This window comes from Bos grunniens, chromosome 14 (genome assembly GCF_055505025.1).
Source record: "Bos grunniens cultivar Pamir isolate PY7600 chromosome 14, Bosgru_T2T1.0, whole genome shotgun sequence".
NCBI classification, from domain to species: domain Eukaryota; kingdom Metazoa; phylum Chordata; class Mammalia; order Artiodactyla; family Bovidae; genus Bos; species Bos grunniens.
This window is the reverse complement of record NC_141178.1, coordinates 55,860,866-55,888,781: the sequence shown is the minus strand read 5'-3', so window position 1 is coordinate 55,888,781 and position 27,916 is coordinate 55,860,866. Positions and strand designations below refer to the sequence as shown.

The following is a 27,916-nucleotide window of genomic DNA, read 5'->3' as shown; positions in this document are numbered from 1 at the left end:
GGTTCCCCAGGGAGCTTCCTGGAACCCACCTGTGGGTCACTCACTATCTCCTGCGTAGAGCAATAACTCCATCTCCTCTATCTAAGCAGATTAATTACTCCAGCCCAAATCCATAACACCCCCATCACCAAATACACACACACTATTTTTTTTTTTGGCCTCTTCACCCAGTGGAAGAGGGTCATAATCCAGGTGTAAGTCTCAGCTTTGAGTAGAGTGGAACCACTTCTGCCTCACCTGGAGGAAGTGTACTCGTCTTGTTAAGGCCTCTAAGCAAAGCCCAGTACTGTGGAATCAGAAAACAGAATGGTTTCCAGTGATCAGGTCATCGCATTCTTGTGTCCACGCTTCACAAGTGGGGGCACCACGTGTTGATTGCTGGCTCAGCACAGTCCATACACCATAACTCATTAGGTTGAATGTTATGAATTCACCATATTTGTAGGTGAAAAATGGTTGCTTACTGGCAAGGTCATTTGATTCACTTTAAGAGCAAGATTTCTTTTTTCTACTTGTCCTGTTACTAGAACTAAGTCTTCAGTAGATTCTTCTGTGAGGGCAGCTGCTCCTGAGAAGTGGGCGACATGGTAAAATTGGTGAGGCTCGTGGCTCAGATGGTAAAGAATCTGCCTACAATGTAGGACACCAGGGTTCGATCCCTGTGTCTGGAAGATCCCCTGGAGAAGGGAATGGCAATCCACTCCAGTATTCTTGCCTGGAAAATTCCATGACAGAGGAACCTGGTCGGCTCTATGGGGTCGCAAAGAGTCAGACACAACTGAGCGACGAGCACTTTCCCTTTCACTTTCATGGACACGAGCTCATTGTCTTGTCTTCTGCTCAGAAGTGCGTGCTTTGGTGAGAAGTAATTGTATGTGACTGTGAGAGACTGTCATGATTAATAAGGTGTCCATAAGACTGTGTGGGTCATGGAGGAAGAAGCATGGGAGGAAGAAGAGCATTTGCAATCCAAATCCACAATGAGTGTTTATTCTAGTAAGGATGAATTGCTACGTCTTTGATTATGGAAAAGATCCAATGTAATTAACCAGCTACCAGGAGGCTGGCTGCTCCTCCTGGGAATGGCACTGTTTTCACACTCAGGGTTAATCAGTACTGCTGACAGGCTGCTCAGCCAGGTGAGGACATGCCCTGTGATTTTGAGCCCTTGCTTAGCTTCCTGTGCACCCTTCATGGACACTTACTTCATGAACCTGTTGAGTGAGCATAGCTGTTGACTTATCCAGAAAATAGGTCATCACATCCACCTTAGTAAAGAAAGCTTCGTCCATCATGAGGGACTTCCAGTGAGTACTAACATGGTATTCTTTGTGCCTGTTCTTGCCAATCCATAGTCTTTCCCTAGTTTGGTCACCAACTCTTAAATTTTACTCTTTTCCATTTCTTTAAAACTGTTAGTTGCTCAGTTGTGTCCAGTGCTTTGTGACCCCATGGACTGTAGCTTGTCAGGCTCTTCTATCCATGGGATTCTCCAGGCAAGAATACTGGAGTGGGTTGTTATGCCCTCCTCCAGGGGATCTTCCTGACCCAGGTCAAACTCAGGTCTCCCACATTGCAGGCAGATTCTTTACTGTCTCAGCCACCAGGGAAGCCCATTCCTTACCCTATGGCTAAACCATATGGCCAAACAATGAAGCACTGCCTGTAGAGACTGACCTCAGCTTCTGTCTCCTTCCAGGTGAAGTAGAGAATGGAAAAAGTCAAAGTTACAGCAACTGGGAAGATTTCTTAGCCATCCTTCTAGGCCACCCCTGAGTCAGGTGTAACTCTTCAGCTGTCTGTTTCTGGCTGACACCAGCATGTTGTCAGGAGAATGCTTGCGAGGCCCAGGTGTAGGTTGAAGGAAGGGTTATAATATTGGAGGAGGATTCAGACTGGGAGCCTGAGCCATCTGCTCACACAATTTTCTGGTGCCTCCGGGATCCATTCAACCTGAATTATGGGTGCGTCTGGGAATACCTGATTTTATGGCCTGGAGAATGAGATGAAACCCACTTCATGATGTGCTGTTCAGGTTTACCTGGTGTCTTAGGCTGAGATTTTTTCAACACCCATAAGAGTCCAGAAGAAATACCTGTTCCTCAGAAGAAAAACCATTCCTGCCAAACGACTGTGGCTCTGCTTCTCACACCCGGAGGCCTCTACCGTGATGCTCTGTGGAGCTTAGCATCCCTACCTACTGTAGACACGCTGGGACCACTGTGTCTGCCGTCACAAGGCTCACTGGGCAGGGCTGTGTCTGCGCTGGTCCAGGCGGAGAATGGGTGAGCCCTGCTTACCGCTAGTAGCCTTTCAAGTGACGTGGTGCATGAGGGGAACCGCACTACCAGCTGTTACCTCTAGACTCCAGAGAAGTTCCCGAGGTGTTGTGCTGCTTTCTCAGGGGCTACAGGGGACAATAATCAGTTCTCCACTTTGAGAAGATAGGCTGCATTCCTCCCAGACCACTAGAAACTGTCCAGGTATGGCCTTCATTTTCATGGGGTGTATTCGATAACTTTGGCTTATCTAACTTACCCAGATATCTTGGCACCTGCTCTTTACTGCTCTCCAAGTTGTATTACTGTGGTGTTCTCAGAGGAATAGACCAGTGGGAATAAAAGATGATCGATGACCCTTTGGCATGGAGGCTTGTAGCAAGGTAATGAAATGTATTGCTGGCCCACCAGGCAAAGCCAAATTTCAGATGTCTCTACTGATTGAAGTAAAGAAAAAGCATTGTTTTTTTAGATTATTACTTGCATAGAAAGTACCAGAGGCTCTGTTGACTGTAGGGGGGAGACCACTTCTCCCTCTATGGAATAACAACCACTTTATTAACCTTGTGATGATCCACCATAGGTCATTCTCCAAAAGCCGTCTATCCTCAGCATCACCCTGAAGTCTGTTGCTTGTAACCACTTTCAGTTCAACTCCTTTACCCATGAGCATCCTTAGTCAGAAGCAACAGACACTGGCTCTGGCGGATGTATGTACTTGACGACCCCCTACTCTCTGGTCAAAGAACTTATCTCTGCACTTATCCCAAAGATAAGGCACAGTTTGGGATTTACTGTTTGCTAGTGGCAGTCAGTAGGAGCCTGGCAGGCTACAATCCATGGGGTTGCAAAAGAGTCAGACACGACTGAGGGACCAAACAGCAACAACTACAAGGGCCCATCGTGGTGTTCCAGGGATTTCCATCCTGTTCATTGACCCAGTAGCCTTTGCTCCTCTCCTACGGAAGAGCCAAAGTGAGGAGTCTGGGAATTGTGGAGCTGACAGACTTAATAAAAGGTAGGGATGGGGCGGGATAAGGTTTTACTGAGTCTCCTGGGAGAGGATTTTGGTCAGAACTCTTATTTTCTACCTCACTCTCTGAAATCTCTGTCTCTGACTACTGCAGGGGTCCCCAGCCTCCAGGGTCTAAGGCCTGGTGATGTGAGGTAGAACTGATGTAACTGTAATAGACATCAAGTGCACAATAAATGTAGGGTGCTTGAATCATCCCCAAAACATCCTCCCACTCCCTGGTCCATGGAAAAATTGTCTTCCACTAAACTGGTCCCTGGTGCCAAAACAGTTGGGGACTGCTGGCCTAGAGTGATGTTCCAGGTCTCCGGGAGTGGGTGTTTTCCAGAACCACTGTCAACCCAGCCTACAGAAAATGGCGACCTAGTGCCATCCAGCTACATTCTAGTCTAGTACACGCACGTAGTCGTGTCTGACTCTTTTGCGACCCCATGGACTGTAGCCCGCCAGGCTCCTCTGTCCATGGGATTTCCCAGGCAAGAATCCTCGAGTGGGTTGCCATTTCCTTCTCCAGGGAATCCCAACCTAGGAACTGAACCCGTGTCTCCTACATTGGCAGGCAGATTCTTGACCACTGTGCCATCTGGGAAGCCCACAAATACTGTTGGCCGTCACTTAACCCATGCATTTCTCAGTGCTTTGATGAAGGGACACTTTTCTTGGGGCCTTCTTTGGTACATCTGAGGAAATACATTTCACTTATGATAAATTTGCTTGTATTAATAACAGTCCTCTTCCTCCAAATTTGAAGCCTCTGGATCTATTCCTTCAACTATATCCACCAAATCTGAACATCGAAATCTCATTCAGCAGGTACTGTTAGTGAGTACAGACTTCAGTTGACTAAATAAATGAATAACTGACACTGTTCCCAGCTGCCTGAGTTAAGTCAGTGAACCCAGACTCTCCTGTGTCAACTAAATTTAGTTTGGTCTGCAGATATGTATTAATACTCCTCTCCCTGGTGTGGATCTTTGTGGAAGGTTCAGGGGAGCCAGAGGATCCTAGTGGGTCCTCCCCAGGTCCCCATTTCAACCCCTAGGCATTTACTCTTTGCTTATCAATGCTCTAAATTCTGCAAAAAATACCTACTAAAGCTGTGAATTCACTGTAGTTCTTTAGCATTCAGGATCCAACTTTGAATCTGGCTGTTGGTTGGCTTCTTTAGACTTATCTGCAAGTAATAAGAGTTTATTAACAGACAAGTCCCATGTTTTTCTGACTCTGCTTTGGGGCAAGAATGTACATATGTGAGCCCTACCCTTAGATCTGTAGTTCCTTGTGGCCTTCCTACAATTGTTTGGCAGGAGTCGCATGTCCCCCAGAAGCCTGTTGTGAATGGACGCGTCATTTGGAGGGCCACAGGTCACATGAAGCACTTTGCCACCACGTGTTAGACCAGACAGAGTCCCATTCTTACCTGCACTGTTTTCTGCTTTTGCCACAACTTAGCCTGATAACCAAACCCAGATTTCCCTCATTACCTTGAGCTCTGTTTCCTATAACCACCTCTGGTTTCAATTTCTCCATCTGTACACAGTCTTAATGGTAAGCAGCAGAAACTTACTGGGGTTGATTTAAGCAGAAAAGAAACTGATTAAGAAAAGATATTGAGGGGGTTTCCCTGGTGGCTCAGTGGTAAAGAATCTGCCTGCCAATGTAGGAGACATGGGTTCGGGTCTGGGAAGATCCCCCATGCCACAGAGCAACTAAGCCTGTACACCGCAACTACTGAGCCTGTGCTCTAGAGCCCAAGGGCCGCAATTGCTGAGTGCACCATCTGCAACTGCTGAAGCCCATGGGCCGAGAGCCAGTGCTCTGCAACAAGACGAGCCAGTGCGACGAGAAACCTGCATACTGCAACAGGAGAGTATCCTCCACTCATGGCAACTAGAGAAAAGCAACGAAGACCCAGCACAGCCAATAAATAAGTCATATATATATATACATGGGCTTCCCTGGGGGGTCAGACAGTATAAAATCTGTCTTCAGTGCAGGAGACCCAGGTTGGATCCCTGAGTGTGGAAGATCCCTTGGAGAAGGGAAAGGCTACCCACCCCAGTATTCTTGCCTGGAGAATTCTGTGGACAGAGGAGCCTGCGGGCTATAGTCCATGGGGTCCATGGGGTCACAAAGAGTTGAACACGACTAACATATATATATATATTTTAAAAAGATATTGGGGATCCCAGAGAATCTAGAGGGATGAAAGAAGGCATAATACCACCAGATTACCTTACAGGATCTATCCGATGAAGACCCCAGAGTTCTCATCTCCTAATACCATCTTTTGCAACTCCCATCCCTGACACCACTGGCTGCAGATGTAAGAATCAGCAGTGTTGCACCTGCATTCTCAGGAGCTCCACTTGCTGCAGTTGCCCCTGTGCCAGAGAACACATGTCTACCTCCTGATATGAGGCACCACAGAGGATACGATACCTCCGAAGATTCCTTCCCAAAGATGCAGGACCTCATTCTAATTGTGAAGAAACATCAGACAGAGCCAACTGAGGATGGTTCTACAAGATAACTGACCAGTACTCTTCAAAATTGTCAAGATCATGAAGGACTAGGAAAGACTTGAGAAACTGTCACCGACTGGAGGAGATAAGGAGATGTGACAACTGAATGCACATGACATGCTGGGACTGAGACCCTGGACAGAAAAGGGACACTGGTGAAATCCAAATAAAATCTTCAATTTAGCTAGTAGAATTACGTTGTTGTTGAGTCGCTAAGTCGTGTCTGACTGTTTGGCGACCCTGTGGACTGTAGCCCACCAGGCTCCTCTGTCCGTGGGATTTCCCAGGCAACAATATTGGAGTGGGTTGCCAGGCCCTCCTCCAGGGGATCTTCTGACCCAGGGATCATACCCATGTCTCCTGCACAGGCAGGCGGATGGATTCTTTACTGCTGAGCCACCAGGGAAGCCCTCAGTAGAATTATACTAATGTTAATTTCTCAGATTTGATCACTGCAGTATGGTTCTGTAAGATGAGGAAGCTGTATGAAGAGCGTATAGGAACTCTCTTATTTTAGCAACTCATCTGTAGTCCATCTAAAATCATCTCAAAGTCATCAACAAACGTTAAAACCAAAAGACAATATTATGCTGTATAACCAATGGCACATTTGAGTGGAGGGAACATGCTCTATTTTCTCCTCTTAGCTGCTGATTCCTTGAGTTAATATGTCAGGATTACTACATACCAGGGATCAGCAGACAGAGGAGGAAGCAAGCAGCAGGGGAGGGAGAGAGAAGTGGGAGAGAGTGGGTGGGGAAACCCCATGACAAACTCACGGGGAAGGTATTTTTAAGCAGGCATTTGAGATGCTTTAAATTCTGCCCCCCCGCCCCCCCCCCCCCCCCCCCCCGCCTAAGAATGACTATTTGCTTATGAAACTGGCTTTGGAGATCTTGATTTATCACTCCAGGATGAGGAAGAGGAATACTCCTTGGAGTAGTAGCCAGTCTTGGGCATCTGAGCTAGTCTCTTATTTAGAAGCTTTGCTTCTAATGACAGCACTGGTCAGTAGAAATTTCAGTGATGGTGGGAATGTTCTGTATCTGTGCCGCCCTGTTCTGACTGTTGCCACTAGCCATGTGCAGCCATGGAGCACTTGAAATATGGCTCACGAAATGGAGGAACATGTTTCCATGTAGACAGCCATCCACAGTGACTAATGGCTCCCATGTTGGACGGGGCAGCTCTAGTAACTAACCAGCTTGTCTTTTTTCCTGTTGATCATGACATGGTTCAGGCAAAGAGATGTAATTTTAGAGATGTGTATGTATGTGTGTAATCAACTACCCGAACCGCAAAGACGTAGTGAAATAAGGACTAGTGAATGAATCGTTTTACAATTGGTTAAGCTGGTAAATCACAGAATTTCATAGCTAGAAGAGAACTTAGAACTTGTCCTTTCCAACAGCTTCATCCAGGATCAAGAGTGAGATAAGAACAAAGGCAGGATTAGAACCAGGTTTCCCCAGACCTGTTCTGGGGCTGTGCATGCTTACATGTGGCTTCACACACGTAGAACTAAAGATGGCACTCGCAACTTCATTCACACTGAACTTGCATCCATACCGCTGAGCTAGGTGCCCCACTGCACTCTTCCCTCCCCACCTCGACCCTCCCCAGCCCCCACAGTTGAGCTTCCTGAAAATACACCACATGGGATGCTTGATGAACAATTTATTTTTAACAAAAAGTGACAAAGCCACTGTCTTTCAGCTACACGGTCAGTCTTCTGGCCCCAAGGGAAGAGGAGAACTGAATAATAAATCCTCTAGAGGACCCAGGATCAGGGACCCGAGAGATCTCTCATAAATTGCCTCTCCATTACAATTTGAATGTATACACAGTGGAGAACTCTAAATAGGATGAGGGAGAGCCTAATTCATTGTATAAACATTACTTTAAATTTCTTTGTGTACCTAAGCCACGAAATTAATTATGACTATGATGAAATATAGTCATCTTCAAACAGCTGAAGTTATTTGGGGGCTTCCCTGGTAGCTCACATGGTAAAGGATCTGCCTGCAATTCAGGAGACCCAGGTTCGATCTCTGGGTCAGGAAGATCCCCTGGAGAAGAAAATAGCAACCCACTCCAGTATTCTTGCCTGGAGAATCCCATGGACACAGGAGCCTGGCAGGCTACAGTCCATGAGGTCACAAAGAGTAGGACACAACTGAGCAACTAGCACTTTCACTTTCATGATGAAATATGATGGTGGTGGTTTAGTTGCTAAGTCGTGTCCAATTATATGAAATATAGTCATCGCCAAACAGCTGGGGTTATATGGGGGCTTCCCTGGTAGCTCACATGCTAAAGAATCTTCCTGCAATGCAGGAGACCAGGTTTGATCCCTGGGTTGGGAAGATCCCCTGGAGAAGGAAATGGCAACCCACTTCAGTTTTCTTGCCTGGAGAATCCCATGGACTGAGGAGCCTGGGGGAGGGGTAGGGGCTACAGTTCATAAGGTTGAAAAAATTGGACATGACTGAATTGACTTAGCACACATCCACACATGATGAAATAGGGGGGAAAAAGGAGTTGTTTAAAACTGTAATGAATATGATGTGAGCTACCTTCTTCAGCAGTTTACTTTCCAAAGATGAGTACAGCAGAAGATTCCATAAATGTCAAGCCTTATGAAAAGGCAGGAGATGGCAAACCACAGTAAACTGGGTAATTCAGCAGAAAATGTCTGTGAGAGTCTCATTGTCAAGGATGCCTCTTTGTTCTAAGACAACCAACACAGTTTAAGTCCTTGAGTGGTACAAAGATTGGGAAAACCCACCCTCAAATGGAACTATGAAATTGCAAAGATCAGTAACGACTTCTCAACAAGATCGTGTGTGATGGAGTCTGGTGTGGAGATATTCTAGACATTGTTTTTTTCTGGTGTGAATTTGGGGTTTTTGAAAAGGCCCATTTCTTACAGCTTTTCTCCTGAAATGTAAAGAGCAAAGCTTCCACCTGATTACCGAGGGAGACCATTCTAAGAACTTTCATGTTTGCTGTGATTTCATTTGAGTAAGAGTGCACTCTGGGGAAGTTCCAGATTCACCTATTGACATTGAATGTTCCTTTCTTTTGTTCAGGGTCTTTTCTGAGTGGGACCTGAAGCCTATGGCAACTGACACATGTAGCCTGTGAATTAATTTCTGCTGACTGTAAACACACACGAGATCAAAGTGACATCCCAAGCTCCTCTCCAGCCTCAGGATGCCTGAGGAGGATGGCGCTTTGTCAATAATCTATACGCACGTCAGTTATCACGGGCCCTGCATGAATAATTAAAGATCTGGGGAGAGCAGCAACTAATATTTACCAAATATTTTTCTACCTGACGGGAACTTTTCAACCATTATCTCTTACAGTTTTGAGATAGATGGTATTATCATTTTCATTGATGAAGAAGTTGAGGCAAAAAGAAGTAACTTGCTCCAGGGCATGAAGCAACCAGGTGATGGTCAATATTTGCATCCAGATAATCTGGCTCAGGGGCTTCCCAGGTGGCGCAATGGTAAAGAACCTTCCTGCTAATGCAGGAGATGCAAGAGACACTGGTTCCATCCCTGGGTCGGGAAGATTCCCCTGGAGAAGGGTATGGCAACTCCATCCAGTATTCTTGCCTGGAGAATCCCATGGACAGAGGAGCCTGGCGGGCTAAGGTCCCTGGGGTTGCAAAGAGTCAGACACAGCTTAGTGACTAAGCACACAGCACCTATCTGGCTCAGACCTTGAACTCTTAACACTTCTTTTAGTCTGCTGTCTTTTGAAGGAAAGAGGAGTAGAGAGAGACCCAGACCAATCAGACTCCCCTGCTTTGTGATAGATGATTTCTGATCTGGGCTCCACGCCCTAATCTCCCAGGTGACAAATATGTCTGCGGGAAGTTGATGGGGATATTTGCCTTCAACAGTTTTCACTCCTTATTTCACCTCCTTCCTGTCACCCTCATCTTCATCCCTGACCCCTACTCTGTGGTCTCAGTTCTTCCTGGCCCTTCTATGCTGTGCTGTGCTGTGCTTAGTTACTCAGTCATGTCCAACTCTTTGCAACCCCATGGACTGTAGCCCGGAAGGCTCCTGTGTCCGTGGGATTCTCCAGGAAAGAATACTGGAGTGAGTTGCCATACCCTTCCTTCAGGGGACCTTCCCAACCCAGGGACTGAACCAAGGTCTCCCACATTGCAGGCAGATTCTTTACCAGCTGAGCCACCAGGGAAGCCCCGATTCAGTGTATAAAGTGAGTGTTAACCAACTCAAGTTTTCTCTTTTAAGGTTACTGTAGGTCCTCTGAGGCCAGGATACCTTTACTCCCCCTCCCCACCCTGTGTGTCTTGGTTGCGGGGCAGGGGCGCTTTGTTGCTGCAATGCTTTCCCCCTGGGCTGGACTCCCACAAAAGTGCTCACCCTGTGAGGTCAGGCCAGGGAGGTGGTGAGACGTGGGCAGCTCTGGTCATCCGTGATTACAGTTTCCTTGGGAAAGCCAAACCTTTGCGTTACTACACTTTTACTCTTTGAAGTATCCAAGAATGATTGATATTATTTTCTTTTTCTTCCAGTTTTATTGAGATGTAACTGACATGGTGCTGTAAGTTTAGTGAACATCCCATCATCTCAAACAGAAACAACATGAAAGAAACAGAAAAATATATATATAGTTTTTCCTTGAAATGAGAACTCTTCAGGTTTTCTCTCTTGGCCACTTTCCCATGTAACACATACAGTAGCGTTGGTTGTCTTTATAACGCTGCACATTAACCTCTCTAGAATTTATACCTGGGAGTTTGTGCCTTTTGACTGCTATCATCCAGGTTCCCATCCTCCACCCCTACCTCTGGTAACCACAGATCTGATCTTTTTTTCTATGAGTTTGTGTGTTTTTGAAGCATAATTGACCTGCCACACTACATTAGCCCTGGATGCACAACACGGCAATCTGATATTTCTCTGCATTTCAGAATGAGCCCCATGGTAAGTCTAGGTATTATGTCATCACACAAAGATACGATGTCATCGTTGACTGTAACCCCACACTGTACAGTTCATACTCATGACTCGTTTGTTTTCTAACTGAAAGTCTGTACCTCTTAATATCTCTTACCTGTTTCTCTCATACACCTACCCCTCTCCCTCTGGCAATCGCCTGTTTGTTCTCTGTACGGATAACTCTGTTTCTGTTCAGTCATGTTTGTTCATTTGTTTTCTTTTTTAGATTCCACATTTAAATACAAATGTAAAAATACAATATTTATTTTTCTCTGTCTGACTTATTACACTTAGCGTAATACCTTCAAAGTCCGTCCATGTTGTCACAAAGGGCAGCATTTCGTTCTTTTTATGGCTAAATGATGAAAGTGAAAGTGGAGAGTGAAAAAGTTGGCTTAAAGCTCAACATTTAGAAAACGAAGATCGTGGCATCTGGTCCCATCACTTCATGGGAAATAGAAGGGGAAACAGTGGAAACAGTGTCAGACTTTATTTTTTTGGCCTCCAAAATCACTGCAGATGGCGACTGCAGCCATGAAGTTAAAAGACGCTTGCTCCTTGGAAGGAAGGTTATGACCAACCTAGATAGCATATTCAGAAGCAGAGACATTACTTTGCCAACAAAGGTCCATCTAGTCAAGGCTATGGTTTTTCCTGTGGTCATGCATGGATGTGAGAGTTGGACTATGAAGAAGGCTGAGTGCCGAAGAATTGATGCTTTTGAACTGTGGTGTTGGAGAAGACTCTTGAGAGTCCCTTGGACTGCAAGGAGATCCAACCAGTCCATTCTGAAGGAGATCAGCCCTGGGATTTCTTTGGAGGGAATGATGCTAAAGCTGAAACTCCAGTACTTTGGCCACCTCATGCGAAGAGTTGACTCATTGGAAAAAACTCTGATGCTTGGAGGGATTGGGGGCAGGAGGAGAAGGGGACGACAAAGGATGAGATGGGTGGATGGCATCACTGACTTGATGGACGTGAGTCTGAGTGAAGTCCGGGAGTTGGTGATGGACAGGGAGGCCTGACGTGTTGCGATTCATGGGGTTGCAAAGAGTCAGACACGACTGAGTGACTGAACTGAACTGAACTGAATGTTCCACTATATGTGTGCGTGCTCAGTCGTGTCCAACTCTTTGCAACCCCATGGACTGTAGCCCGCCAGGCTCCTCTGTCCATGGGATTTCCCGGGCAAGAATACTGGAATGGGTTGCCATTTCCTTCTCCAGGGGATCTTCCCAAACCAGCGATCGAACCTGGGTCCCTTGCATTGCAGGTAAATTCTTTACTATCTGAGCCATCGGAGGACTTCATTCCATTATGTATGCATGTATAAATACACAAGTACATACACACATATATGTATACCAATTATCTGTTGATGGGCATTTAGGTTGCTTCTATATCTTGGCTATTGTGAATGATAGTGCAGTGAACATAGAATTGTAGATAACTTTTCCAGTTAGTGTTTTCCTTTTCTTTGGATAAATACCCAGGAGTGGAATTACTGGATCATATGATAGTTCTCTTTTTAATTGTTTGAGGTGTCCTCATATGCTTTTTCAAGAGCTATCTTAGAATTACCACAAAATTTGCTTTCCAAATATGCCCTCTTCAGCTTTAGTCATGTGTTGGGGAAAAGATAATCCAAATGTCAAAGTATTTTCCAGCTAGATGGACCTGGCAGTTCACATTTGGGTGCTGATCCACGTAGTATGTGATTTGATGGTGATAACTTAGCTGCAAACAGACTGTAATATTGTAGTGTAATTGTGCCTATGTGCCTTAGTGAATTTGACAATAAAGGTCAAAAAGGAAAAAAAAAAGTGGTGTGGGGGAGCGCAGAATATCAGTATGACACTGCAAGCAGTGTTGTCTGTTTGTCCACTCAGTGAGGCTGAAATGGGCAGCAGAAGTCTGTCCTCTCGGGGGTCTCAGCTGCCACATGCCTTGGTGATCTGATCTCTGTCACTCTGGCATTTAAACAGATGGACTCCCCACAAGTGCTCACAGGTAAATGCTGAGGAAGCAGAGATCTGTCCAGAATTGAGGAGAATCTGATGTACTGGACCTGGGAGAAACGCCTTCCAGTGTGGCAGCTTCCTAAAGGGCTTTTGAGGGTCCTTCTGAAAATCTGTGACTTTGCCCTGAGAGTTAGGGGACTCCACTGGAGATAAGGGCTGTGTCACGTCCTGGTAATAATAACTATCGCCCGCTAAGAAGCCACTGCGTTCCCAGCTTTTTTCTTTCAGCAAGCATGGTGTCAGCTTCATATAGTGCACGCTAGACAGGACGCAGGCTGGTCCTTCCAAGCAGAGCCCAGCTATGCCATTGTCCCCGGAAGCAGGTGCCAAGCCATCAGCACCCTGTGAACACCCCATCTGTGGCAGAGAGCGGTGGGCCTCACTTCTGTGGCCCAGGCTTCCCTACCATCGACCCCTTGGCTGATTTCACATCAGGGCTGACTTTCTCCATAGGGTGGCTCCTGGCAAGGTTGACTTCACAACTGCAGCAAAGAGAACTCTTTGCAGTTTTAGTATTGCTTCTGGGAGCCAGTGCCATTGGCCTCACTGACCTGGTTTGACTTGCAGGCCCATGCTCACACGGGTCCCTGCAGCGAGGAGAACGGGATGCTCTGATTGGCCAGTCCTCCAGTTGCAGAGCCACAGGATGGAGGTGAGGAAAGTGCTTCAGGGATGATCATACCTGAAGAAAGGACAGGGAATGATCACTGCAGACACAGCCCCGGTCTCCCTCTCCTCGTCCCCAGTCGCTTCCATCTCTCCTGTCACTGCCATCTGGTCTCCCCTTCCATCCTCCTCCCCACACCCTCCCAGATTCTACTACCTCATGGCTTTGCTGCCTCCCAACTTCCACACAGGGGATGAGATGGTTAGACAGCATCACTGACTCAATGGGCATGAATTTGAGCAGAATCTGGAAGATGGTGGAGGACAGAGGTGCCTGGCATGACACAGTCCATGGGGTCGCAAAGAGTCGGATCTGACTTAGTGACTGAACAACAACAAATTTCCACACCTCATGCCTTCTGTTTACTTCCTTCTCTGGCTTTCTGTCCACCCTTCTCACTCCACTGTTTGTTGTTGTTCAGTTTCTCAGTCAAGTCTGACTCTTTGTGACCCCATGGAGTGCAGCATGCCAGGCTTGTCTGTCCTTCACCAATTCCTAGAGCTTGCTCAAACTCATGTCCATTGAGTCGGTGATGCCATCCAACCATCTCATACTCTGTCGTCCCCTTCTCCTCCTGCCTTCAGTCTTTCCCAGCATCAGGGTCTTTTCTAATGAGTCAGCTCTTCTCATCAGGTGGCCAAAGTATTGGAGCTTCAAATTCAGCATCAGTCCTTCCAATGAATATTCAGGTTGATTTCCTTTAGAATTGACTGATTTGATCTGTAGTTATATTTTTTTTTTTTTTTTAAATAGCTTACACTGTAGTTCCCTGAAAGTTACCTGTTTGGGTTTGTTAGCGTCTCATCCAGTAGGTCTGTACAAAGCAGTGTTGTCATATCAGGACATCCCATAGCCACCAAGCAGTCCACAGCTCCTTTCCTTCAGGTCAGATCCCTTTCCCTGGAATCTTCAGCCATGATGACAGAGCTGTGCTGTATTACAGATCAAGGGGCCTCTGTAGAAGGCACAATCTTTGACTATTTTTGCTCAGCACAGTGATCTGAGCTTTGTGGCTAAAGATTACATTATTTCCCCCTACCATGGTTTCTAGTCTACACTATATAAACCTAAAACAGTATTAGCTGTAAAGAGTGGGTTTTGTGTTTTTTTCTTGACATTCTACGTGATACCACTGTTGGGTATAAGTGTCTAAATGGAAACTAGAAACCTACCATCTCAATGACAAAAGGAAAATGGGTTTGATAAGAAAAGGTGAAAAGGGTTGAGAGGGGCTGAAAGGTGACCACATGATGTTTTTAGGAAAATGAAGGTTAAAAAAGACATTGCTCACCTCTTCCATATGTACAGGGAGTGCAGAACTTGGCGGTTGGGTTTCCATAGCGGCAAGAAGCAACCTTATCAAACCACAGATTGCAGTCCTGGGAGAAGCTTCTAAAAGTTTTTAAGAGCATGTTCTTAGATGAGGGGGTGGAGTCAGGGGGTTCAAATTTAGAGTTTTATAGCTTGAATTCTAAAATATAATAAAAGTGGGAAGCCCAATGGTTCTAAAGGAAATCAACCCTGAATATCCTATTGGAAGGACTGATGCTGAAGCTGAAGCTCCAATACTTTGGCCACCTGATGCAAAGAGCTGACTCATTAGAAAAGATCCTGATGCTGGGAAAGATCGAAGGCAAAAGAAGCAGGGACCAGAAAAGAATGAGATGGTTGGATGGCATCAATGACTCAACGGACATGAATTTGAGCAAACTCTGGGAGACAGTGAAGGACAGGGAATCCTGGCGTGCCACAGTTCTTGGGGTCGCAAAGAGTCATACACGATTTAGCGACTGAACAGCAACAATATTTCTCTGATTTTATTTGAATGGAAGAGACTTCATGATATGTGTTGATAGCATTCCTCCCACCCCATGGTGATTGCTAGTGGCCCAGAATCAGAGGGAGGCACAAGCCCTGAATTTAAGGAAGCCCTCCTTCTCCCTCTCAAGTGCCAGCCCTGCACTTGCTTCACAGCAAGTACCTCCTTAAATTTTGTGTCCTGGGCTCCTCCTGCCTGTCTTATGGGCATCCTGGCCCTCTTCATGGAAGAATGGTGGTTTCATTTTCCTAAAAGCAAAACTTTTTGGTAATTCAGATGAGATCAATCACTTTATCCTGCTTTTTATGATGCAAGTGAGTGGACTTGAACTAAACAGTGAGTTTTGTTTGTAAGTGTGTGAGATAGAGAGGATCAAAATGCAGATTTTTCTACATGTAAAAAGAAAATCTTGATTTTTATGTTGTCTTACCTTTTTTTAAGTCCCTGTGGACTATCAAAACATCTCCTGTCCTGGCTAGATCCATCCCCGGGGCTGCCAGCTGGCTGCTCCAAGCATTTTCACATTGGCGATCTGTTTCCTGTGGCCCAAGCCCTTCTCCAGACATCTCATGTTCACCTGTCTTATTAATAATTGGCTGCAACCTTTTCAATTTTCCCCTCTAATAGGCTCTCAGAGTTGCGTTACTTATCACTTTATGAGTTCGGTTCATCTAGATTTTTACACGAGTCCTCTAATGCCTTCAGGTAAATTGAAGAATCACCTGAGTAACTTGATGCTGATGAGGGAGGCTTGGAGGCCAGCACGGACCTACAGGTGGGGCCAGGGTGTTCTCTGGACACCTGACTTCATTGTCTCTAGGCTGCTTGGCAGAACTGCAACATGTGTGGCTTTCCCCCAGCAGTGAAAAAAAAAAGTCCTCCGAACAACTCAGCGTCTCCCCCACAAAGCAATGAGATCACATTACCGCTCATTTTCTCATTGTCTGCATGGCACCATATTCATTCACTGATTCACTCTTCTACTTCCTAAGATGCCTTTTTCTGAGTTCAGTGCACCTCATAATTTTAAGCATGAAATTTCTTCTCATCTTTTAGGAAAATATTCCAGGCTTCTTGCCCCGATAGAAATAGTTACCTATATTCAGGAAATTTTTATTCATACCTTTATTCTTGGAGGGAAAATCCCTAGGAACTCTGACTTTGGGGTGTCTATTTTCCAGATAATTGAAAAATAACTGCTTTTTGATTAGCAGTTATGAATCAATGTGAAAAGTATCAAATGTCAAGGTCGCAGCTGTGGGCTGAGGTGTTGGGAAGAGAAAGGTACTTTCCCTCCCTGGGGTTTTGCCTCAGTTAGAGAGATGCTGGACAAATCATCTGGGGGTTAGTTGGCTAGGCGGTTGGATTCCCAGGGGCAGTACCCTGATGAGTCCCCAGTCTGGTCCTAAGCTTCTCAGGGCAAGAAATGATTAGTTAGGTCACCTGGAATAGTGGGCTTAGAACTGCCTCTTAAAAAACTTATTTATTTTTGGCTGTGCTGAGTCTTTGTTGCTCTGCAGGGGCATTCTCTAGTTGTGGTGCTCACAGGCTTCTCATCGCAGTGGCTTCTCTTGTGGAGCACAGGCTCTAGGGCGTGCAGGCTTCAGCAGTTGCAGCACATGGGCTCAGAAGTTGGGGCCCACAGGCTTAGTTGCTCCAAGCCATGTGGAATCTTCCCGGATGGGGGATTGAACCTATGTTTTCCTGTACTGGAAGGCAGATGGGAAGCCCTAGAACTAACTGCCTCTTGCTTAATCAAAACCCACATGAAACTGACATGTCAACCCAGAGTTCAGCTAATTCATATTTAATGCAAAGCATGCCAACCACATGGTCAAGAATATGTACAACACGAGGCTCCGACGTCTGTCTTTCTTGCTTTGATCCCCAGTGGTAGGGCATCGATCCCTGAGTGCATATTACTCATAGGTCAAGTCATTTTCTTCCCGCTTTCTCCCAACAATACTAAGGAGACAGTGAAAATGTCTGGATCTAAAAGTCCCCGTGATGATCGTTTCAACTTGGTAGAGACTTCCTTGAGATTGGTCTTCTTCCATGACTTGATGTTACCTTCCTGAGAAATGGGCTTGTCACTTCGAGGGACTGGGCCTGTCAACTTTCTGTAAGCCACACATACACTGGCCACCCCTGAGAGCCTGTCATTTCTACAGACAGCTGACCGCACCTTGAGAACTGAGGTTCCCTGTGTCACAGGGGGCCTTCCTGAAGGACTGAGCTGGTCTCGATGTTGCCTGCATGTACAGGCAATTTTACAACTGCCACACCAAAGAGAAGAAATCATACACACATGTATACGTACGGCTGAGTCCCTTTGCCGTCCACCTGAAACTATCACAACATTGTTAATCGGATATACCCTAATACAAAATAAAAAGTTAAAAAAAAAAGAAACCAGAGCAAACTGAAGGTTCACCTTGCCTACCTTTGCTGAATTTCAGAATCATTTAAGTATAACAGCAAATGCACATTGCACAGAAGCTCAAGATTCACAAACACCACCCTCAACACACACATACACACTCGCACGCTTCAACATATGAAAGACGAAGTGAACCAGTGAAAACAAAATTGTGTACTTAAAAACACTGACAGTGCATATAATCTCTCTCCCCTATAATTTCACAGTCAAGTTTGGATTCTTGATGACAAAGTTCTCTGAAAAATCTCAATTTAGTCTGAATATTTCTATTAAAAACCCATCTGACAGAAAGATGACATCTCACTTTAGGCTCTAAGTAACATGGCAACATGCATATCAATGCCAGTATGTGTGGGTAGACTTTTCTTGTTAAAACTCTCACAACAGGCAGAGATGATTGATAATAAGATCAACTCTAGATTGTTTCTCTGCAGCTCACCTTCTCATCCCCTCCCCCTGCAAGCACAGGTTGGCTTTCTTTCACAAACACAAAGACTCAAGAGTTAAAAAAAAACAGCATTGGTTAGTCAGAACACGCTCCCCACTGGAAAACCGCCACTGGAGGGGCCAGGAAATGACAATTTTCAGCCCCCTGTGGTACGTGAGTTATAAACCATACACAGTGTCATGTGAAACCAGGGAAATTCATCCATTGCAGGAAAATCTCCCCCTCCCCCTGGACTTGTCGTGTTTTGTTCCCTGTGAATCGAATTCCTGTATTTTCCTACGGAGCATCTATGGTTCCTGCCGGAAGGAAACAGAAAACTTCAATTCTCTGAAGGGAAGTACCACATGTGCAGGGTACAGGGCTTGGCTGGAACCCGGGTGCACTTCCTCAGGGGGATCTGCAGGGTTTTCTCAGCTGTGAAAGCAACAAAAAGATAAGCTCAAGGACATCTTTCTCGTTACAAAAAAGCCAGTTCCTTACTGGCAGAAACAGTGAATCCTTAATATTGAAGGGACTCCAGCAATTTTAGAATGAAGCAGCCCCTCCTCTTTTTGAATTTCGCTTTTCTCTTGGGTGAGGGCTTCTGATGATTTCTTCAAAAATTTAAAAGTATGCTAAGTCCCTTACATACGACCAAGTTGCGTTCCAAGAGCATGTTTGTAAGTCCAGTTTGTTTTTAAGTCCAACAAAGTTAGCCTAGATACCCAACTAACACAATCAGCTATACAGTACTGAACTGTAATAGGTTTCTAATATTTTTCACACAAATAATACATAAAAAATAAACATTTTTTCATCTTACAGTACAGTACCTTGAAAAGTATAGTAGTACAGTACAACAGCTGGCATACAGGGGAACATTCACATCTTTGAAAGTTCATATGCAGGGGACTTACCATACAGGTCCCTTGGTATCTGACTGGGTTGGTCTCAGGGTGTCTAAGGATGCTCAAGTCCTTTACATAAAACAGCACACACACACACAGACATGCACATCCTCCTTTAAACTTTAAACTTCTCTAGAGTAGTTATAGGGGTTCCCTGATGGCTCAAATGGTAAAGCATCCGCCTGCAATGTGGGAGACCTGGGTTCAATCCCTGGGTTGGGAAGATTCCCTGGAGAAGGGCATGGCAATCCACTCCAGTATTGTTGCCTGGAGAATACCCATGGACAGAGGAGACTGGTGGGCTATAGTTCATGGGGTCGCAAAGAGTTGGACACAACTAAGTGACGAAAGCACGGCAGAGTAGTTATAACACCTAATACAATGTAAATATTATGTCAGTAGCTGACTACATGGAACAAATTCAAGTTTTGCTTTTTGAAACTTTGTGGAATTCTTTTTTCCCCTGAATATTTTTGATTTGAGGTTGGTGGAATCTGAGGACCCAGAACCCATGCACTAGAATAGGTCACTGGGTTTGTGGCTCCATTTGTCTCCTTCTATTGTGAAATAAAACCACATTCTGCTGGTTTCCGTAGGTAAGAGCAGAAATGACTGGATGGAACGCCCGTCAGCCCATGCGATTTGAAGAGACATAGTCTGAATCCTCAAATACTTTGAAAATTAAAAAAAAAATTAGAATAGCAGGAAATACTGCATCAGAAGCCACAGAACACTTTAATATTAACCTGTGTGGCTGGTGTAGGTGTGCAAGACGATGGATTCATCTCTAATGTATTTGGAGATAGTGCCCTTCTGTAAATTTAAACAGTTCCAAGTCCTGCTTCTATAGAATCCAGTTTGGTCTTAACAGTTCTTCATGGTCAAGTGTGTTCGTCATTTTGTTTTTCAGTTTCAATTGAAGTTCGTAAACTGAAACAGCCATCGCCCCATTTCAGCTATAGGATTTTTGGGAAGTTATTCACACCCTGCACCTCTTTATGTATAAAGTGAGGGTAACAGTATCTTCCTGTGAGGGTGCTTCTCTACTGATTAATTTAATGAATAACACTGCGCATCCCAGAAGTGTCAGAATGGGTCTGAGAGCAACATTGAGCATGTGTCCCATCCATCCTGCTGGGTTTTGTTGCTCAGGGAGAAAAATGAATAAGTAAGCAAACAAACAAAAAAAGCAATTGATGTTAAGAGTGATGAAGGAAAACAGGGTGATTTGTTTGAAAAAAGGTCTCTGTGAGGTGGGGACATTTGAAGAGTGAAAAAAATTAGCTAGGCAAAGGCTAGATATTCCAGGTGGAGGGAGGAGCATGTGCAAAGGCCCTGGGGTACAGATGCTTTTGCAGGTTGAAGAAACTGAACACCGCCCTCTGGGTCGGAGGACAGTGCTGGGGGCCATGGGAAGCACTCAGAGCTCAGTTCTAGAGCACTGTGGGAGGCCCCTGGAGGACTTTACTCAAGAGCCACACTTGACCTCACTCACACTTTAAAAACCCCTGGAGGAGGAAATGGCAACCCACTCTAGTATTCTTGCCTAGGAAATCCCATGGACAGAGGAGCCTGGTGGGCTTGCACATTTTACAAGGAGCTCTCTGGCTCCTGCTGTGTGAAGTGAAGACTGGGCAAGGAGTGGAAGCCAGAGTTTCCTTTGTAAGCATTAAATGAGATAATGAATGTTTGGCATTTGGTGCAATACTTGACGCAAAGTAACTGTCCAGTTGATGTGACTGATTGCTATTAGCAATTATTACCAGTGTTAATAGCACTAATGCTTCAGTTTGATATCATAGTCTGATGCTATACATTCAAATGTACACCTAAAATTAAATGTCCTGATTTTAGTCACTACCATGCCAAAAAGAATTAAATCAGGAGTTGGGCCATGAGTTTATCCACCTACCTGAGTCTTAAAGCCAACGTTGATTCCTAAACTGTTTATGATTGTCCATATAGTTAGCTGCATGTGTTGAAGGTCAACTTTTTAAGAAGAAAGTTCGTGAAACGTTTTTCACTAATTAAATTACTACACCAACCTATAAAAGAAGCCACTTCTTGAAAACACTATTTTTCAGAAACGCAAATGACTCCTATGAGGTCTGCTTCTGACCTGAGGGCTTCCCTTGTGGTAAAGAATCCCAGCTGGTAAAGAATCTGCCTGCAATGCATAAGACCCCTGTTCAGTCCCTGGGTTGGGAAGATCCCCAGAGAAGGGAAAGGGTACCCACTCCAGTATTCTGGTCTGGAGAATTCCATGGACTGTATAGTTCATGGGATGGAAAAGAGTGAGTGACTGACTTTCACTTTCACTTTCTGACCTGAAGGAGGATATGAGTGGGGAGAATGTGTGTCTGGAGAACCAGCCTCTCTGCGCTGCATCTCCAGCTTCAGCAAAGGACCTGTGTTGGCTGCAGAAAATCAGGATGTGTGTTCTTCATTCAACTTGCTCTTTGGTGGGCTTCTGGTGCTCATGGCCATCTCCTCTCCTCGGGGCTTCCCAGGTGGTTCACTGGTAAAGAATTCGCCTGCCAATGCAGGAGACGTGGGTTTGATCCCTGGATCAGGATGATTCCCTGGACAAAGAAATGGCAACCCACTCCAGTACTCTTGCCTGGAACTCCCATGGACAGAGGAGCCTGGTGGGCTATAATCCTTGGGGGTCCCAAAGAGTGGTATAAGCCTGAGCGTGAATAATGACGGCCATTTCTCACCTTCCAGACATGGGCAGGGCTGGTGAGCTTGTAGTAACACTGTGGACCCTCGCAGGCTTCTCTAAGGCTCAGTCTTGTATCTATCAAATGGTGTGGTAAGTGTCTTCCTTTTAAGGCTGTGAAGACTTAGAGAATTCATCAAAGTGCTTCTATAGCGTCTGACACATAAAAAGAGCTCAACAACTAACCGTGGAGGCAATTATTGTTATTTGAAGACCAAAGTCCCCTTCCCCTTATTCCACCGGCTTAATTCCAGATAAAAAGGATGGTTCTAGTTTTTAAAGTAGCACTGCTTTGGCGATTAGAAAAATTTTCGTGATGACATTTTATCTCTGACCCTAGTCTGACCTCTGAGCTAAGAGGATACCTGGAACGGAGCCTCCGGGGAACTGGTTCCAAGCTGTCGAATCTAAAGTCACAGACTGGCAGCTTTGTGGGAGGCGGCCTCCAAACCTGGCTGGAAATCGCACTTGTAACCTGGGAGTTTGATAAGCCGAGGGGCCGGGGGTTTCAGTTACCGGCTCCTCCGTTTTTCTAACCGGCAGTAATTACCTCCGCAGTGCTCCGATGCTAAACAAAGATGCTGCTCGAGCGCGATTTTCTCAGGCACAGGTGCCAGCTGGTACCTCGCCGGGCAGCTGACCGCCCGGGCGCTCCCAGGCGCGTTCGCGTTCCCGGGGCCCAGCCCCTGCCCACCAGAGCCAAACAAAGACAGCCCGGCCTCCCCGTCCACCCCGCCCTTCCCCCCGCGGCCTGGAGGAGCCCCGTCCCTCCTTCCAGCCCCCCCTCCTCCCCCGCCCCTCCCTAGCCCTTCCCCTGCTGCCCTCCCTCCCTCCCACTGGTGGTTTCTTCCTGCAGCAGAAATCCAGGAAGCCGCCCCCCACGTTTCCTCTGCCCGCAATTTTCTCCAGGGCCTAACTCACACCCGACTTGGCTTGATCTGGGGTTCCCTTTTCTCTGCCCCAGGAGGACCCCAACTCTGGGAGTAGGGGCTTACTAGAGAAGGTGGCTTATTTTTGAGTCTCATTATTGACCTTTCATCAGCATCATAGGAAAAAAAAAAAGCGTATTTGAAGACAAAATTACAGAAGAACAACTGTGAGGCTTGTGTGTGTCTCTGTGTCGTACACACACACACACACACACACACACACACACACACACACAAAGCCCCTTTACACGTTGGTCAATAGAGCTGCAGAATGAGTGGTTTTTCGGTAACTTTAATCTCCTAATTCATTGTGTCTGCGGTGCGGGTTGCAGAGCTGAAAGGGTGTAACAGCAGGCCGGTCTGGCACACAAACACATTTAAATGTGACCGGGTGGGGGTTGCCCACCTTACGATGAGTGGTTGAAACGCTGCCAAGAAAACAAAACAAAAACAAAACAATAGGTGGGGTGGTTGAGGGCTGGGGGGGTCGGAGTTGCAGTTTGTCCGCAGGGCGGAGGCTCCTTTAATCCCGCCGGCTCCGAGGCTGCCGGGGGTCACGGCCCAGCTGCTCGGCAGGAAGGACAAAGGGCAAGGTGGGCGCCCGGGGCTGGCGGGGCGCTGGGCGGGCGCGACCGAGGCCCGGGTCTGGGCGCCCACCGCGCGCCGCCGCCGCTGACCTTGACTTGTCCCTCCCGCCGCGGGCGCGGGAGGAGACCCGGGCCAGATGGGCGTCCCGCGCGTGACGCCCGCCTCCGCCCCCGCGCCCTCGCGCAGCTGTCGCCGGCCGCTCGGGGCCCCCGCGCCGCCCCCGCACCTGCCTGCCCCGCGCGCCCCTGCGGTCCGCAGGCCCGGCCCACGCTCGGGGATCCCCGCCAACAAAGGCGATCGGAGCTCGGCCGGCTCGGGGTCGCCGTCCCCTGGGTCCCGGGGGGGGGGGGGGGCCCTGGACTCGTCGCCCCACGGGGGCCTCAGTGGCCCCTGCCAACCGCAAGCCCGGACCACTGAGGACACCCGCGCCCTGCGAGTCCCTGGAGACGTCCCGCACAGGGCCTGGCCGGAGGCGGCTTGGGGAGATCCATAATTTATGATGTTGTTCTTACCAGTCCGGTTTGGGATTTCACAAGCCTGGCCTGTTTTTTTTTTTTTTTTTCCCATTTGTTGCTTCCGTCTGTGCTTTCGGAGACAACGCGGCTTCCCCACCCCAAGACAGTAGTTACCTAGTAGAATTCTTGTGATAAGAAAGAAAAAAGTGAGTTTCCACCTGAGGCGTTGCCCAGGGGGGTAAGAGGAGCCCAGGTAAGGGGGCGGGGCTGGAGGAGCTGGCGGGGTCCCTTGCGGACCTTCCCCTATGTCACCCCAACTAGGTAGGATAAAACCCTCTTTTTCCAGAGTTGGGGTGGGAGGTTCCTGTTGAGAAGTCGTGAGAACAGATCCTTCGCTGCTTTCACTATTAATACCAGTCCTTTTCCTCATTTGTAACTAAACCTCTGGGCCCTGAGTGGTTTTTTTTTAGCACTGCAAGCCCGCAGAAACGTTGATGGTAGGCAAGATAGAAAGGGGTTAATTGCTCCCCCTTGCACCCCGACCTGGCACTGACCCCAGCATTGCAGCCAGGCAATCTCAGGTGCTCCTAACTCAGGATACATTGAGGGGACCCTTTGGCAAAGGCTGCTTCTGTTCTGAAAATTCCTTAAATTGCTGTCGTGATTGGGGAAAGATTTATGGATTTCCTCACGTCTTAGTGCAATAAGTGAGTAAATGATAGCGACAACAAAGGACCCCACAGTAAGTTGGGGGAAGTCCTTTTTCTTGTTCCCTTTCCTTTAAAAAAAAATCTTGAAACTTATTCTAGGCCCCTTCTTTTTCTCATTTGAATTCAGTGTTGCTAAATGGACATGGGACCAGAGAGGGCCTGTTGCCAATGCTTTTTCTAAGACTGGAGCCTGCAAAGACCTGGCTGAGAGGGGCTCTGAGGAGGTTGGATCCCTGAGGCCCCAAGCCTGGGGCCTGGGAAGAGCCTCGAGCTCCAGAGCCTGCCTGTAGCTGGGTCATTTCGTGGTTCACAAACGACAAGGCAAGTTGAAGCCACAGTCACTGTGGTTCTAGGCAACCATGATTAGTCACACAGTCAGTGACCCAGTTACGGCACACCCTCTTTTAAAAGGACATTCGTCCACATCTTGCTACCTTAAACGCAGAAATGGTTCATGGATACAAGGAGGATGAGGACTGCAAGGGACAGGGAACTGAAACTCAGGTTTTAGGATCATATAGGCCGGGGCTAGGCTTTCTGAAAAGGAGAAGCTCTGGGGTGTGACTTTTAGGACAAGTTGAATTGCACTGAGCTTTGACGACAGAGTGTTTTCCAACTCAGGTATGGTCTCTGAAGGAAAGGGAGGCAGGGAAAGAAAGAGTCACCTCCTGAGCATTGACTTGGCTTATAGGTTCATGGCCATCTGTCACATGAAGGTGGGGAGACAGGAAGAGGAAGAAAAGCCCTACATATGGAGGCTTGTGTGGGTTTTTGCTTTTAAAAATAGCATTTCTTTTTAACCACAGAGGCGTAGGAACTTGTAAACATGAATCCCCAACAATAGTAAACAAATTCTAGGTTCTTTCATCTGAAAAGTAAGTAGAGCAAGTGTCTCTCTGGTCTCTCTCTCTTCTCTTTTTACAAAGGGAAAATGCAAAACAAAAATCCCCCGTCCTCTTAAAGGCTTCTTTGCTGGTGAGTGTTTGTCCAGGAACAAGCAGTCTTTTATTCGAATGGTCTCCAAAAGTTCATAAGCAAAAAAAAAAAAGTGTCCGATGTCTGGTTACCCACAATACAGTCTCTGGCTACATAGTGGAGCTTTTCTGTCCTGAATTTGTGATCTGCTATCAGAGTCCTTTAATTTCTCTGAACAGAAGGCTCTTTGGGAGAAGAAAGCTTGGGGGTGGGGGAGCCACATCGCAATCAGTCTTTTCTTTTTTTTTTCGTTTGCTGTTTTCTTCCAGTCAGTGAGGAGTGCTGGAATTCTTCTGATCTTTCCCAGCATCTTAGTGAACTGAGGGCCATGGAAGGGTTAAGCCAGGCTGCGGGTAGGTTTCCCTGCTGGCCTATTTTCCTGGGGTGGAGCCGCTGGCCAGGCATCACCTAGGAACTCTTCATGAAAAGGAGCCGCCCTGCTCCTGACTGATGCCCTTTATCTCCTCCGGAGCTCTTCCTTTTACTGCTCGTTTTATACTATCTTCAGTGAGAACCGTCTTTTTAAAGTCATAGGTTCCCTTTAACCAAGGGAAGTTTACAGATGTCCCTGACATCCCGAATGTAGTATCTGGTGAGATGAAAGAGGCAGACGATGAGGGAGAAGATGGACAGTCATTTTGAGAGATCGGCAGAAATAATTACTGTAGCTGAATTACAACTGCTTAGAAACAAATCATCGGTTGCATTTGACCACTTGTTGTGGGTCACAGCTTCAGTGCAAATAAATTCAGCTTGATATCCTTTGATTGAGCAGCCCTGAGCCCAGCCGGGTGCTTTCCTCGGTGCCAAGGATACAGAGAGGCAAGGCACACCAAGACTGCGCTCTCACCGAGCTTACATTCTGTGGGGGAGAGACAGCTAAAAGGTACACTTTTAAATGACTTCTGGATAGGGATGAGAGCTTTGAAAATAGTAACATCGGACAGAGGGAAAGACCTCTCTGTGTTGCTGATATATTTGAGCAGAGATCAAGACCAGGCAATGCATGAGACGTGGGTTTGATCCCTGGGTCGGGAAGATCCCCAGGAGAAGGGAATGGCTATGCACTGTAGTGTTCTTGCCTGGAGAATTCCATGGACAGAGGAGGCTGACGGGTCCATGGGGTCACAAAGAGTCGGACACGACTGAGCAACTAACACACAAATACGCAGTGGTGCAGAGAGGGAGGAAAAATTTCAGGGATGCTAAACTAGTGACACTAAATACATTAGTAATTTTGTTCTCTGGCCTCATCTCCCACCTTCAGGATTTGTATCAGATCCTTAAAAGGTGTAAGTTTTAACAGCGAGTAGAAGAGCTGGTTCACTAAACTGTCTTTACGATATGTTGTTAAAGAACCTAATCCTTTCATTCCTCCGGTCCTTCCTAAGCATGTGCTGTGGGCTCAGCGTTGGGGATATGCCTACATGGAGCTTACAGTCAAGCAGGGAGGACAAATCATACAAACGGAATGACCAAGAAGGTTGGTAGGTGCCCTGGGTGGTCAGAAGGTCACAGGACCACACACTGGGGTTTCTTAGTCTTGTGTCTTGAGAGTAGGAGCCAGCCAGTAGAGGAAGAGTTCCATGCAGAAGGAAACAGAATTCAGGGAAGTCCCTCAGGCCAAGAAGCAGGACATTTTTGAGGAAGCGAAAGAGGTTCAGCCTGGGCAGAGCGTGCGTGGGATGCTGAAAGGCAGGACAGGCGAGGATGCATGGCCAGGCCATCGCAGGCTGTGCTCCGGAGTTTTGATTTTACCCTAAAAGGCAAAGGAATGCCACTAGAGGGTTTTACATGCCTCTGTGTATGTGTGTGTGTTGTACCCGCAACAACTGGGACTTAAGCATTAAAAGGGAATGGCTACAGGAAGTTGCTGCAGCTATCAGATTCCAGGAGATGGAGCCTGGACTAGGGCAGAGTAGTGGAGGGGCAGAGAAACGGGTGGATCTGATCCATATATGAGAGGACTTGTAATAGGTTGAATGTGGGAGACAAAGGAGAGGGAAAGGTCGAACGCCTCGGCTTCTGACTTGAATACCTGGGAGGGTGTTAACTTGTTGAGTCTGGGAACACCTGGGAAAATGCAGATGAGAAGTGGACAGGTCTGCTTGTATGCACTCTGGGTTTGAGAATCCTGAGAGATATCCACAGGGACCTGAGCCTGGGGACACTGGTCATCAGTGGTGAATTGAGACAATCACTCTGATAATTTGTGTGTTTATAATCTGTTGTGGTCTAAGACCTTTCGGTCATAAGGAAAGGGATTCAGTTAAGCTTGCTCAGATAGAATGTGGAACTCTTGGCACACAGAGGGCTTCCTGGGGCGTGTTGCTCACGGGACAGCTGTGGGGATGGGCACAGCTCTGCCAGACAGCAGGGGGTGATGCGGCCACTGTTGCCTTCATTTCTTCCTTGCTTCCTCTGTGGACC

The 27,916-nt window shown here is 46.8% G+C and overlaps 2 long non-coding RNA genes across 2 annotated transcripts; both read right to left on the bottom strand.

Annotated features, from left to right (window-relative positions):
* Window positions 1-10,381: 10,381 nt before the first annotated feature.
* On the bottom strand, window positions 10,382-15,548 carry LOC147359455 (uncharacterized). The gene is made up of 2 exons (XR_015140824.1): window positions 14,294-15,548; window positions 10,382-13,528 (listed from the first exon to the last, which is right to left on the bottom strand). It is a non-coding gene; the product is annotated as an uncharacterized LOC147359455 (long non-coding RNA).
* A 7,484-nt stretch (window positions 15,549-23,032) lies between these two features.
* Window positions 23,033-23,993, bottom strand: LOC147359454 (uncharacterized). The gene is made up of 2 exons (XR_015140825.1): window positions 23,859-23,993; window positions 23,033-23,186 (listed from the first exon to the last, which is right to left on the bottom strand). It is a non-coding gene; the product is annotated as an uncharacterized LOC147359454 (long non-coding RNA).
* Between the last annotated feature and the right edge of the window lie 3,923 nt (window positions 23,994-27,916).